The sequence below is a fragment of the Triticum urartu genome, chromosome 2 (assembly GCF_003073215.2).
Source record: "Triticum urartu cultivar G1812 chromosome 2, Tu2.1, whole genome shotgun sequence".
In the NCBI taxonomy this organism is placed as follows: domain Eukaryota; kingdom Viridiplantae; phylum Streptophyta; class Magnoliopsida; order Poales; family Poaceae; genus Triticum; species Triticum urartu.
Window position 1 is genome coordinate 101,345,205 of NC_053023.1, and position 13,874 is coordinate 101,359,078.

At 48.0% G+C, this 13,874-nt stretch overlaps 1 pseudogene; it reads right to left on the reverse strand.

The window, feature by feature from the left end:
• Positions 1–6,799: 6,799 nt before the first annotated feature.
• The window catches only part of LOC125535273, a 79,342-nt pseudogene continuing 72,267 nt past the window's right edge, over positions 6,800–13,874 (reverse strand).

Genomic DNA, 13,874 nt, shown 5'->3' on the forward strand with positions numbered 1-13,874 from the left:
CGTCACCCCACTCGACATTGGTGGGCATAGATGGAATCTTGTGCACGTCCACCACCAAGTCCTTGCTTCCGGTCATATGATTTGTAGCTCCGCTATCGAGCAACCATGATCCCCCACCAGAAGCAAAGACCTACAAGAGATCAATGCTTGGTTTTAGGTACCAATTTTGTAATGGGTCCTTTGATGTTAGTAACAAGGGTCTTTGGAACCCAAATAGAACATTCAATTTACTCATGAGGAGAACCAACAAATTTGGCATAGACATGCCCATCACTAGCACGACATAACACATAAGAAGGATTAAAGTAGTCGACTTTGATGGAAGGGGTGGCATTGCACTTTTTGACACCGCCACCCTTTGCATTGTTCTTCTTCTCCTTGGAAGCACTCTCTCCCTCCTTCACAAAGGTTTGCATGAGAGGAGGATGTCATTTGGTCTTTTCATTCTTCTTCTTGTTCTTGGACTCGGGCACGTACCCAATCCCTTCCTTGGCCACAACTCCCTTTTGGTTGGTCAAGAGGTCGCTGAGGTTCTTCTTGCCTTGTATGCAAGTCGCAAGACCTTTCTCAAGTTGCACCTTTAGCTTAGCATTCTCCTCAACAAGATGCACATGCTCACAACATGGGTTAGTAGCATTTGCATTATCAATTAACATCATACGAGGAAAAGTGGCTTTTTCCTTGGTTAGCTTTACTTGAAGTTGATCATGAGACTCTTTGAGGCTAGCATGAGCACCCTTCAAGACCTTGTGAGCCTTGTCAAGTAGATCAAACTCCCCTTTGAGTCTAGCAAGATCAACCTCAAGTTCGGCCTTCTCAGAGTTTAGCACACGAGAAACAATGAGAACATGATCAAAATCTTTCTTTAACTTAGCATGATCAACGTTGTGTGACTCCTCAAGAGCCAAATGAAGACCACGCTCTTCCTCAAGAGCATTGGAAAGATCCAAAATCTCATCGGCATAGTCACGACTATGCCCTTCCATCTTAGAGATGGTATCTTCGTGAGCCTTGATCATGTCATTGGCTTCACCAAGTTGTTCCAAGAGAACAACAAAGTGCTTCTTGGATTTACCCTTAAGTTTGCCCATAAAGGCTTCAAACTCATTCACCTCCACATTAGCTCTCTCATGTTCATCAATGCTATCCGTCAAAGAAGGATGATTAATGATGGTAGTTTTGATGTTGGGGGTTACCTTGTTGGTGGATTTTGCCATGAGGCACTTGGCGGTGATGCTCTCATTGGGTGAGTCGAAGAGAGACACCCGTGGAGTCATCGCAATGGCAACTGAGGCCATGGCAACCGACTCACCATCTTCATCATCGTCATCATCCTCATTGTACTCTTCTTGTACCACCAATGCCTTGGGAGGAGTCTTCTTGGTGAAGTTGCTCTTGTTGATGAGCTTGCTCCACCAACGACTTGGCTTTGTCCTTTCGGATGAGCTTGCCACCATTGTCTTCCCTCTTCCCATACGGGCACTCCGCAACAAAATGACTCACATTGCCACAATTGTAGCAAGTCCTTACACGTTGCTTGATCTTCGTGCCACTTGAGTTGTTTTTGTTAAAGTTTGGCCTTGAGTTCTTCTTGCTCCAAAATTGCCTTGAAGCAAGTGCCATGTGTTCATGATATGCATACTTTGTATCTTCGGGGTTGCTCTCCTCTTCTTCTTCTTCAACGCAGACCTTGGCCTTCAAAGCAAGGTTGGGCTTCTTTTCCTTTGAGAACGGAGCACCGCATTGTCGGCAGTCTTGTCCAAGATGTTCATGGCCACAAACTCATCCAACACTTCGCTTGAGGTCAAAGTGTGGAAGTCCGGCCTTTGACGAATGACGGAGGACATGGCCTTGTGGTAAGGCATCATTGCCTTGAGGAATTTGCGCTTGATCCAATTGTCATCCGTGTCCTTGCTCCCGTGATCTCGGAGTGAGACCGCGAGTTTGGTTACTCTCCGATAAAGCTCACGAGGTTCTTCATCTTCTTTCATTGCAAACTCATCGGCTTCATCTTGCACCACTTCATAGTTGGAGTGTTGAATGCTTGCGCTTCCTCGGTAGAGTGAGACAACACAAAGCCATGCGTCTTTGGCCAAGGCTAAGGGCCGAAGATGAGGTAGATCTTTGGGTGGAATTGCATCTTGAATGATGAAGAGAGCATTCTCATTGAATTGATTATCTGCGGCTTCTCGAGGAGTGAAGTTGCTTGGATCATGCAGATGGAAACCTTCTTCAATGATTCTCCAAAGATTAGTGTTCACATTATTTAAATGACGCTTAAAGCGGTAAACCCAAGAATCAAAGTCCTCATTTTTCACAATCTTAGGGGGAGGACCGGCATGATTCAAATGAGTGGAAGGAACCGGTCCACCATAAACAAGTGGTGGTTCCACATGAGAAAAGATGCCGGTGCCATTCTTACCACTAGAGGAAGGAGCCTTTTCACTACTAGCTTCCCCTTTGTCGGAGATAGCATCCGTCACCTTGTCGGTGGGATTACCCACTTTCAACGGTGCGGTGGATAGTTTAAGCCCTTCAAGGAATTTAGTAAACATGCTTTCAACCTCGTTCGTCATGGAGGTTTTCAATGTCTCCAAGGCCACATTGAACTCCTCACAAGAGACCGAGGTTCCCCCATCGCCCGTAGACGAGATCAGATTCACACCGGAGTGTTCCTCCACACCGTCTACGGTATCAACCATACTCTTCGGACGGTAAAGTCCTTAATAAAGAGACGAGGCTCTGATACCAATTGAAAGGATCGATATGATTGACTAGAGGGGGTGAATAGGCAACTAACAATTTTTAACTTTTCTTTACCAAATTGAACTTTGCATCAAATTAGGTTGTCTAGATGTGCAACTAGGTGAGCAACCTATATGATGCAACAACAAACAAACAAACAAGCAAGCAAGAGAAGTAACACTAAAGAGCTTGCACAAGTAAAGGTAAGAGATAACCCAGAGTGGATCCGGTGAAGACGAGGATGTGTTACCGAAGTTTCTTCCTTTTGAGGAGAATTACGTCTTCGTTAGAGCGGTATGGAGGCACAATGCTCCCCAAGAAGCCACTAGGGCCACCGTATTCTCCTCACGCCCTCACACAATGCGAGATGCCGTGATTCCACTATTGGTGCCCTTGAAGGCGGCGACCGGAACTTTACAAACAAGGTTGGGGCAAACTCCACAACTTAATCGGAGGCTCCCAACAATACCACGAAGCTTCACCACAATGGACTATGGCTCCGTGGTGACCTCAACCGTCTAGGGTGCTCAAACACCCAAGAGTAACAAGATCCGCTAGGGATAGGTGGGGGAATCAAAAATCTCTTGGTGGAAGTGTAGATCGGGGCCTTCTCAACCACTCCCGAGCAAATCAACAAGTTTGATTGGCTAGAGAGATAGATCAGGCGAAAATGGAACTTGGAGCATTAATGGAGCTTAAGGGGGAAGAGGTAGGTCAACTTTGGGGAAGAAGACCCCTATATATAGTGGGGGGAACAAACCAATCGTTACCCCCCACTCAGCCCCGCAACGAGCGGTACTACTGCTTGGGTGGGCGGTACTACCGCTGAGCCAGCGGTATTGCCGTTCCACCTAGCGGTACTACCGCGCAAAGGAGAGAAGCAGGGACCTGGACCCAGAGCGGTACTACCGCGGTGGTAAGGGCGGTACTACCGCCTCTACTGCCGCAACTAGTGCCGCACAACCCGACACGAGAAAAAGAGACCTCGAGTCGAGGCGGTAGGAACTTGGCAACCCAGCGGTAGTACTGCTGCGGAGTCACCGGCGGTACTACCGCTGCGGGGCAGTACTGCCGCTTGTGACCCCTCAGCGGTACTACCGCTGGGTACCACAGTACTACCGCTGGGACCCAGACAAAGCCCACAAGCAGAGAGTAGATCTCTCCATCGAAGCGGAAGGACTCAGAGGGTGAGAAGCAGATGTGTACGTGTTGATTCCACCCAAGCAATACCAAGGCGGATCCCCTCTTGATTGTACGGTACCCTCTACGCAACTAGTCCACCGAAAGAGAAAAGAAAGAGCTACACCGTCTTGAATGACACTCCGAGGAGAAGAAATCATCTCGTGCCAAGGATGAATCTCTGAAATGCTCAAAGCACACGATTAGTCCGCAAACACGTTGTCATCAATCACCAAAACCACATCGAGAGAGATATGCCTCAACAGGGCTGCAGCGGCGGTGGTGCTCGGTGGGCTCCAACGGCGACGGACGGCCTGATTTAGGCCCAGGCGGCGTGAGCTGCGGGTGTTCGTCCCTGCCGTGGCCGCGACTGGTTGGTGAAGGAGGTGCATCGGCGGTGGTAGGTGGGCCTGCTGGTCAGGCTCTAGGAGTTCCGCCGACTGGATGAGGGCAGCAGCTCAGATGGGCTCCCCAATGAGTATTCTTGGTGGTACACGGTGGTCCTTGGGGGTCCTCCTTGCTGGTGGTCGGATCTACGTCGGTGGCTTTGTGCGGTTCTGCGTCTGCCGCTGAGGTGAGGCGGCATAGGGGTGTGTCTAGTGGGGAGGTTGGCTGGAGGGATGGGCGGCGCCGACGTACTCAGGCCACCTGACACTGGCACAGGGGTGTGCCGGTCCGGATGCGTCCGCTCCCCCACCTCCCCTATCCCTAGTTGTGTGCAGGTTGTCGGAGCTCCGACGATGTTCAAGGCGGGACATATGATGCGGTTCGTCAGTCGGGGGTGTCCCTGTGGTACAATGTTGATCTCTTTGAATGGTCTTGGGGGTGTCTGGATGTTGGGGGCGGCCCTGGCGATGGATGCGTGGTGTTCGGGGGCGGAACCTATGTCTTAGGTGCGGGCGGGCATCCATGGATTCGCGGGAGGCCTGACTGCAGGTGGTGGACGGAGCAGGGGTGTGAGCACCGGGGTACATCACCTGCCCAGTTCTTGTACTGGCCGCAGGTGACGGCGGCAGCGTCTGTGGACGTCATATTCTTCTTGGAGGCTTCGTTGCGGTGCTCCCACTCCTTGCGTGTGGCTCCGGATGAAAACTTGATCTGCGGATTGGACGATGGCGGCTATCCATGGTTATACCCTTTTGGGAGGCTCCATCTTGGAGTCCTTGCTTTGTCATTATCCGTCTCAACCCTCCTCGATGGTGGAGGTCTCCGTCGTCTCCAAGTGGTCCTTCTTAGCACATCTTTAGATTGCTTGGTTGTCGTCGGTGTGGTGTGATAGTGCCCGACACCTTTATTTTTTGCCTTAAGCGTGTGTTGTGTGCCGCGGCGGTGTGTGTTTGTATTAGTTCGCTCGGATACTTGTGGTGATGGTTGCTTTGTAATATAAAGTGAGGGAAATCTGTTTTTTAAATGGGTGTGATACTAGCACATATGGGGATGCGTACATTGTTGCATTTCTTTAAAGCTTTTGAGGTTTGGAGACGCTGTAACCGACAAACATTATCCACACCAAAAAGACACACCAATCCCAATCAAAGTGCCGTGACATGCCGCGTTTCACCTATTGACTTCGTTCAAAATTTGTGGAGCAAAATGGAACTCAAGATTATAGGTCTTTATTTCATCAGGAATTAATAGTAAAATCCTCTATAACACTTTTATTTTTAAAGAGCTCACATTCAATTGAGATCTTCAATTAAAATTGGATTATCCAATTTTGACTGGGTTAACAATTAATCAAAGCTCGCTCATTCAATTATTTTACACTATACATTATGCTTCCTAATTTTATGGCCTCACAATTAATCGAGGAATTCAATTTAGAATTGGGTCAATCGATTTTGACCGGATCAACACTTGCTCAATCTCTCCCATTCAAATTGTTTTAATTCATTATGTTCCCTGTTGAATCTTTTTCATTCGATTGAGGTAATCAATTTTAGATTTGGTTTACTATTTTGACCATGCCAATGATTTTTCAAATCAGTCAGCAGCATCCGGCCTATAAAAACATATCAATCCCGTACACCCTCCCATCACCAGAAAAAGAAAGCGCCACCATGTGATATTGTAGCATCAATATAGTAGTACATGCGACCACCGATACTGAAATTTCCCTACATAAATATACGTTGGTCAGTGGATAATTTAGAATCACACCACGAAAGATCCACCAAATCATCGAATTAGACATAAAAATAAAAAACACTCTATCATCTCCAATACCCGCCAAACTAAATATTCCATCAGTTCTAAAATATAAGGGGTATTAGTTTTGTAGAAAGTCAAACTTCTCCAACTTTGACCAAGTTCAGAGCAAAAATATCGACATCCACAATATTAAAAAAAGTATAGAAATTCATTTCATGATGAGTTTAAAAATATCGATTTGATATTATGGGTTTTGATATATTTGTCTACAAATTTTATTGAACTTTAAAGGCTTGAATTTTCAAAAATGTAATACACCATAATGTTGAAATAGAGTGATTATTTTTCCAAGAAACTTAACAACACCAACGGCGCAGCAAAGCACGTCCAACCCTTTTACTAGTTTTGTCAAAGTAAATCTAGATATATCTTGTTATGCGCATCTAAATTATATAACATTGATTTACACGAAGATTCGTGCGGCTGTTTTATTTTTTCTTTCGTCGATGTCCAGAACTCAGGATTGGACGCGATTAAACGGAAGCAATAACACCCCGCAAAAGAAAAAAAACTGAACCAATAACACCCTGCAAAAGAAAAAAAACTGAACCAATAACACCCTGCAAAAGAAAAAAAACTGAACCAATAACAAACACAAAAGAGGTGTTTGGATTAGAGGGTGATAAGGTAAATGGATAAAGCTCTGAACTAGAATTCAACTTAATCAGAAGGCCGGCAGCTGGACCCTGTCTTTGCAGTTGCCCTGCACCGGCGGACTGAGATCCAGTGCCTTTATCAAGTGAAGTCACGCTGCAACTTTACCCTTCTAATCTCCATCCAATCCACATCCTACGGTCCAGATCACACAAGAGGAAAGGCTCTCAACACTTAGCAGTTTTCAGCATAGCAGCAAACATCAATACAGACTAGCTGCAAACAATGATGCAATGGCACTTGAACTCAGTTTTATTTGAACAGATTGAAACCCAAAAAATAAAGAACTGCAGATACTCATGAGCAGACTATAAAACAAAATTTGGGTATACAGTAGTGCATTATGCAATCAAAGTGGAATAAATCAATTGCAGCTGACACTAAATCCAGTAGAACTTGATATTAAAAGGCTGCAGCGCATAATGTCCGAATGCTACAGCAATAAGTGTCAATGTTGAGTAATCATCTACACAAAAGCAGGCCATTTCACTTATACATTTAGGCCAAAAGAGACTATCACAACCCCCAAAAATACTGTTCTTAGCACAAAAAATAGTGGTTTCTCTGAACTAATTGAGCCCAAGAAAAACATCAAATGGCCTATACTCTTTATTTGTGTCAAAAGTGACAACATCACCTAAATGTGCATAGTCAAGGATCATTTTAGCATCAGCCCAGAATATGTTGGTTATATCCTCCTCACAATCCAACTGTAGTGCATATTGGAATGATGGATTGTCAGCAATTTTTTCATGAAAATATTTCAACATACTTCCAGCTTGTCCAAAAGCCAACTCCCTCTGTCGCTTGGTTCGCAAATGATTTTTTGGTCACGACAAGTATATCCAAGGTTAATCGGTCCACCAACTTGACGAGAAGCAAACTCATGTGCAGCTTGTGGCATAATGCCGGAATCATCAGCGGTTTCAATTTCAAAAGCTTGTCGTTCTGAAATCTTTCTTTGGGATATCATCAAGTGGTGGGTTTGTGGCAATTGAAGCAAGTGGTTGTGTTCAAGCACAACCTTAGTTACTTCATAATTTTCGGCCTCTCGATCCAATTGGAAACACATACGAGCTTGGCAATTGGTTCTTGTTTCAGCTCTAAAACGCTTTGGCGCTGTCTCAGTTAGCCCTTTTCTTCGATGACCCTCATTGGAACAAACAAATCTGCATGAACCAACCTGACCATCAAGTCTGCTTTTGTTTGCGTATCTCCTTCTCACATCAAAGCCGGTGTGACCCCCATATGCATTCCAAAATGCCCAAGCCTCATCTACACTTCTGAACCTCATACCAACTTGAGGTATTCCCTTACCAATTTCTGCCATCCCACAACACTGAAAATTGTGAGGCACAACAGAGTTCTCAATTTTCATAGCAGAGCACTCATGCTGACTTCAGTTACTCACGCGTAGAAAAATTTCAGTTAGTGACAATATTTGTATGCTAAAAAGTTCAGTTAAAAATAACTCAAATAAGTAAAATAAATCTAAAACAAAAAAACAAAATGCATTAGAGCCAGCTAGGTATGTTCCCTTTGCCTACAGTCTGCTCCTCTCTCACGCCTACTGGTCCTAGTCCTACATATTCAGGTTCTAGCTAGTCTTGAGGTACCATGTATTCAGGCACTCAACATATTCACTGGATGACTCAACCAAGAGCAAGCAGGTACTGGTACTTGATACTCCCTCTGTCCCAAATTACTTGTCACAAAAATGTATTCCAGTGACTGCCTGAAGTTTTGAACCAAAGAAGTATTCTCAAAACTGTTAGGGTGTAGGTAAGCACCAATTTGTCCTACTGCACAAAAATACTTGGATAATATATAGAATTGGACCTGTAAATTACCTCTTATGCAGTGATGGACCTTCTCCTCTGCCGCGGCCGGCCCTCCTCTCCTCCGGCGGCGGTCGCCCCTCCTCTCCCCAGCGACAGCGCGCACGCCCCTCCTCTCCCCAGCGACGGCGCGCCCGCCCCTCCTCTTCTCCAGCGGCGGCTGCCCCTCCTCTCCCCGAGCGACGGTGGCGCGACCTGCCCCTCCTCTCCTCCTCCGGCGGCGCGCGAGTGTTCCGGACGTAGCGCTATAGCCCGCGAACCCCCAATTTCTTGCCCGCCCTCGCCCAAACTGATAACTGCTGAAGTTTTTGCCTATGTCTAACATACACCGTTGGATATGTTTTGGATGGAGATTGAAAGGGTAAAGTTGTGACGTGACTTCACTTGATAAAGGCACCGGATCTTAGTCCTGCACCGGCACCGGGCAGTCGATGAGGTTCTCCCCTGAGCGGTCGACACACTGGTACACCTGGTACAGCTGCGCCTCGCTGGCGACGCCCCGGTTGCACTCTAGTTTCGCCGCGAACCCGGTGCCTATCGTGGTTCTAAGTCTGACAGTAGAATGGGGGGTAGGAGAGTAGAGGCAAGATCCTAGCTATAGAGGAGTTGTACACACGAGTTTTACGAGTTCAGGCCCTTCTCGGAGGAAGTAATAGCCCTACGTCTCGGAGCCCGGAGGCTGTCGACTGGTTTATATGCGTGTGAGTTACAGGGGGTGTGAACCCTTGTCCCAGAGGAGGGGGTGGCTTATATAGAGTGCGCCAGGACCCCAGCTCCCCTCCGTTACACAGGGTTCAATGTTCATAAAGAGAGAGCGTTACAGGTAACGTTTGTAATAAAGTGCTACGAATGATCATTAAATATACGAGTAAATGCCCGACCGTTGCTGTGCAGAACGGCTTTAGATCGTCTTGTACGTCGAGTGGTCTTTTACATGGTCGAGTGGTTGAATAGTCGAGTGACTCAAAGAAGAAGTAGACTCCGAGTGGACGGTGGGTCGAGTGGATTGCGCTCGACGCCTTTATTGGGTCCACCTTGTTTACTCTTGAACTTATTTGCTTCTAGGGCAAGGACCTTAGGTAGGACGTATAGGTCAGGCCTATTACCCTACCGCAGGTATATGTCCTCATCATTAGCCCCCGAATGGATTGAGGTCTGAGTGAAAAGAAGGTTGAAGTTGATCTTGCCTTGACTCTTGCCTTTCTGAAGAATTCATCTCTGAATGGAGGCCAGTGTTGGAACTTTCAGCTTCGTTTCAGTCGTCTTGATCGATTCAGCAATTACCGACTGGTTTTTATAACGTCGCCTGTCGAGTGTCATCTTTGATGCAAAATCTTTGGCGTGATCAATTGCCGAGGATCCCGGATTTCGCGGGATTCGAAATTTTGGTAGGAGCGCGCCAGACGGAACATGCTGTGGTAAGCGGAGTGGATAGACAGGGCATTTCGGTTTCCGTGCCACCTTTTCGCCACGTATCCTGTGCGTGACTGTTTGAGGGATTTGACAGGATCGCCCGGACCCACGCGTCAGCCACTCGGAAGTGGGCCTTTAAAAGCGGCGAGACCGAGGCGTCAGCACTGTGCATGCCCATTATCCTTCTTCTTCCTCTTGCTCCTTCACCCCATCCGGCTTCCCCATTCTCGACGCCACCGCTCTGCCGCCATGGGGAAGGAGAGAACGGCAGCGCTGGAATGCACGAAGAAGGCGACGGGGGCGGCGAAAAGCAGGAAGACGAATCGGGGGTCTTCATCGCACTCGGGGCTGCCGCTAGGTTGGATCCAAGGAGATTGGATCCGATCTTCGCTTCGAAGCAGGACTTGGACGATATGGCCGAGTTAGGGCTGATCATCCACGAGTCTGTGCGGCTGCCGGTGGGGGAAACGGAACCGCAGCCGCGACCGGGTGAGTGCGTTCTCCTCGCCACCCATGTCGACGGCGGCTTCTCGCTTCCTCCACACCCCTTCTTTTGGGGTTTCTTGAATTTCTTTGGGGCCCAACTCCATCATTTTACTCCCAACACCATCACGTATCTTGCCGCGTTCGTATCCATGTGCGAGAATTTCCTGGGGTGTCGACCGCACTGGGGTCTTTTCAAACACATCTTTACCATCCCTTCCCAAATAATGAAGAAAGCGAACTCGAACGACGAGAAAACCCATGTTATCCAGATGTGTGGGGGTCTAGGTATTCATAAGAGGAAAAGAAGTTCCTTTCCCTCGATGACTCTTCCGGAGTCGGTCAGGGGCTGGCAGTCGACCTGGTTCTACTGCCAGGACATCGTGACGCCAGGCCAGTCGACTGGACTTCCCCCTTTCTCTTTTGATCGTGTTCAAACTCCATCTTTGTTGAAAGTGACTGCCGCGGAGAAGGCGGAGACATGCATGCTTGTCGAGAGAGTGGTTCAGTTGATCAACCAAGGTGTCACTGGCATGGATCTACTAGAGGTGTTCCTCAGTCGGTGCATCCAACCACTCCAAGCTCATGACCACTCCATGTGGATGTACTCCGGGGCTGGTGACACCGCTCGGGTTCATCCGAAGGAGGTGGCGGCCAAAACAGTGGCCGAGTGGCTGAGGGGTATCACCGGGAACAAGGACAACCCCAGGGGCGCCAGGAGAGTCAACCCTTTCAGTGACAGAAACCAACCAGACAAGGTTTGGCCATTTCAACTGAGCTTTTAGTCGTGTTTTCTGACTGTTTGTTGATCCGACTGACTTGCAGTCGGCTCCTTGTTTTTTAGATTTACACGGAGATGTATTCAATGCCCAATGGTGAACGAGCTCTGGAGCAAGACCAAGAGGGCGAGGACAGTGCGGAGGAGAGTGGCGAGTGGGAGTCACCAGCCGACGATGATGAAGATGAGAGCGATGAGTCGGGCGATGAGGAAGTAGCCGACTCACCGGCTCGTTCTGAACGTCGAACCAAGCAGCACCATGATCCCATGGGCAGGCGCGGTAAAGCTATGGCGTCGAGTGCTCCATCTCAAAAACGCGCTCGGTCTCTGACTCCAGAATTTGCTGAGAAGGTCACCAAACAGCCCAAGGTCAATCCTTCGAAGGCTCAGAAGACCTTGCCTAGAATCAAAATGGACGTTCCTGTTGCTTCTGGGTAAATGTTCTTCCTGTATTTTCTTGTTCCGACCTACTTTTTTGTTCTGACCGAGTGGATGATGAACCTTTACAGCCCGACCTCAGCTGCGACTGACATGGACATTGACAAGAATCTGGTCGACGAGGAAACCGATGACACAACTACCTCCAAAGACAGTAAGTCTGCCCGATTCGAATTTATTTGGACGACTGGATTGTTTGTTAGCTATCCGTATGACTTTCTCTGTTTATTGCAGATCCATGGGACGTTGTTGTGCTCCTGGATGATGAAGAAGAAGTACCGCTGAGGGGGAGGACAAGGAAAGACAAGGAACTGGGCGGGAAAGCGCCTGAGGTCCAGGTTCTTCAGTCGACCGTGACGCCTGGGGTGGCAGTCGAGCAACCGATAGATCCGGCTCGAACCAACGTCACCTTTGCTATCCCGTTGTCGACTGGTTGTCCATCAGGATCAGCTGCTCAGACTTCTGCTGTACCAATACAACTCCATGCTTCAGATTCTGCAGCTGCTTCGACTACTCTGCCAACATCACTTTTTACCGCGTATCAGACTCCGGACGACCCATCGACTGCGGCCAAGGAAGCTCTTCTTTAGTTAAATCTTGTGATGGGGCAAATGAAAGTGGTGCATGAGGCCAGCCAGGTGGCCTTCAACGCCGGAGCTGCTCCGCAAACCAATGTCCAGGTTAGTAGGTCATATTTCTCATCTGATCACCCACTAGGGTGTGGCTGTTTTGAAATTGTATAAGTCACTTTGGATCGACTCAAGCTGAATCTTTGAACTAGTGGGGGCACTCTGAGTGCACCCACTGGGCGTAGTCCCCGAGACCATAGTTGACCGCGGGCAGACGACTGTGGTCTGAGAATCTGAACTTTCATTTTTACGACTCGCGCAGGGCGGACAATGCCGAGTGGAATTAAAACCAGTGGGGGCACGCTAAGTGCACCCACTGGGTGTAGTCCCCGAGACCATAGTTGACAGCGGGCAGTCGACTGTGGTCTGAGAATCTGAACCTCTCTTTTTTAGTCTTGGAGTAGCTATCGCAGTGATGTCTTTCATTTCAGTCGACTGACAAGTCTTATGTGTTGGCCGCAGAAATCTTGTGATCTCGGTGCTCAACTCTCTACACTGAACTAGCAACAAATCAGCCTCAACCTTGATCTGGAACTGGCCAAAAAGAATCTCAAGACTGCTTGGGATGAAGTAGCTGCCATGGGAGGTAACCGATCATGAACTGTTTATCTTACTGTTGCTGGCACTTTTCCTTTCCGTTTTTTAACCGAGTAACTCCACTCGAGCAGCTGTATGTAGTGAAAACTGTCAACTCCAAGCCCATCTGAAGAGTGTTATTTTTTTAGAGAAAATGAAGTAGGCTTTGGAGAAGAAGGATATGGATCTTGCTGCTGCGCAGAAGGAAGCGCGAGAGAAAACTGCGCTTGCCGACAAGAAGCTTGCTTCGGTCGGCAAGCTAGAAGAAGAGAATTCCAAACTGAAGACTGCTGTTTCTGATGCCAATCGGGAGGTCGAGTGACTGAAGAAGGACAAGGACAAGCTGGCTGACGAGCTTGGGAGCCTCAAAGTTAAGAAGGGTGAGTTGGAGTCTTATCTGGGCCAGCTTGCTGCAAAGCTGGTCTTAAACCTTGAAGGTACTGATGGTTGATTGACTTGTTTCTGTCGACTGTCAAGTCTAATTATATCGCTGACTCACCATTCACTCGACTGTGCAGAGTTTTGTCAAGTATTTGAAGCGGAAACTGGGCGGGTCGAGATGGGTCCTGACCCCATAAACTGTCCAGTCAAGGATGATGTTGCGATGAATGTGCTACGGTTGGAATCTCGCATGGATAGCGCGGTTACTTATCTTGCCCGCCTGAAAGCGGCGATGACTCGGGTTGATGCTGAACTCTGGCCTCAGGCGGAACTGTCCCAAGATATCGAGTCCCTGATGGCTCGACTGAATCAAATCCCTGACCTAGTGCAAGAATGGAAGAAGTCATCCGCTCGCTGTGGCGCTGATGTCGCGGTGTCCCTGGTCTGAGTGCACTACAAAGACGTCAAAGAAGACAAGCTGGCGGAACTCAAGGTTGCTAACACCAAGAGACACACTTTCCAGTCCTTCATGGACACTTTCCTTGAAGC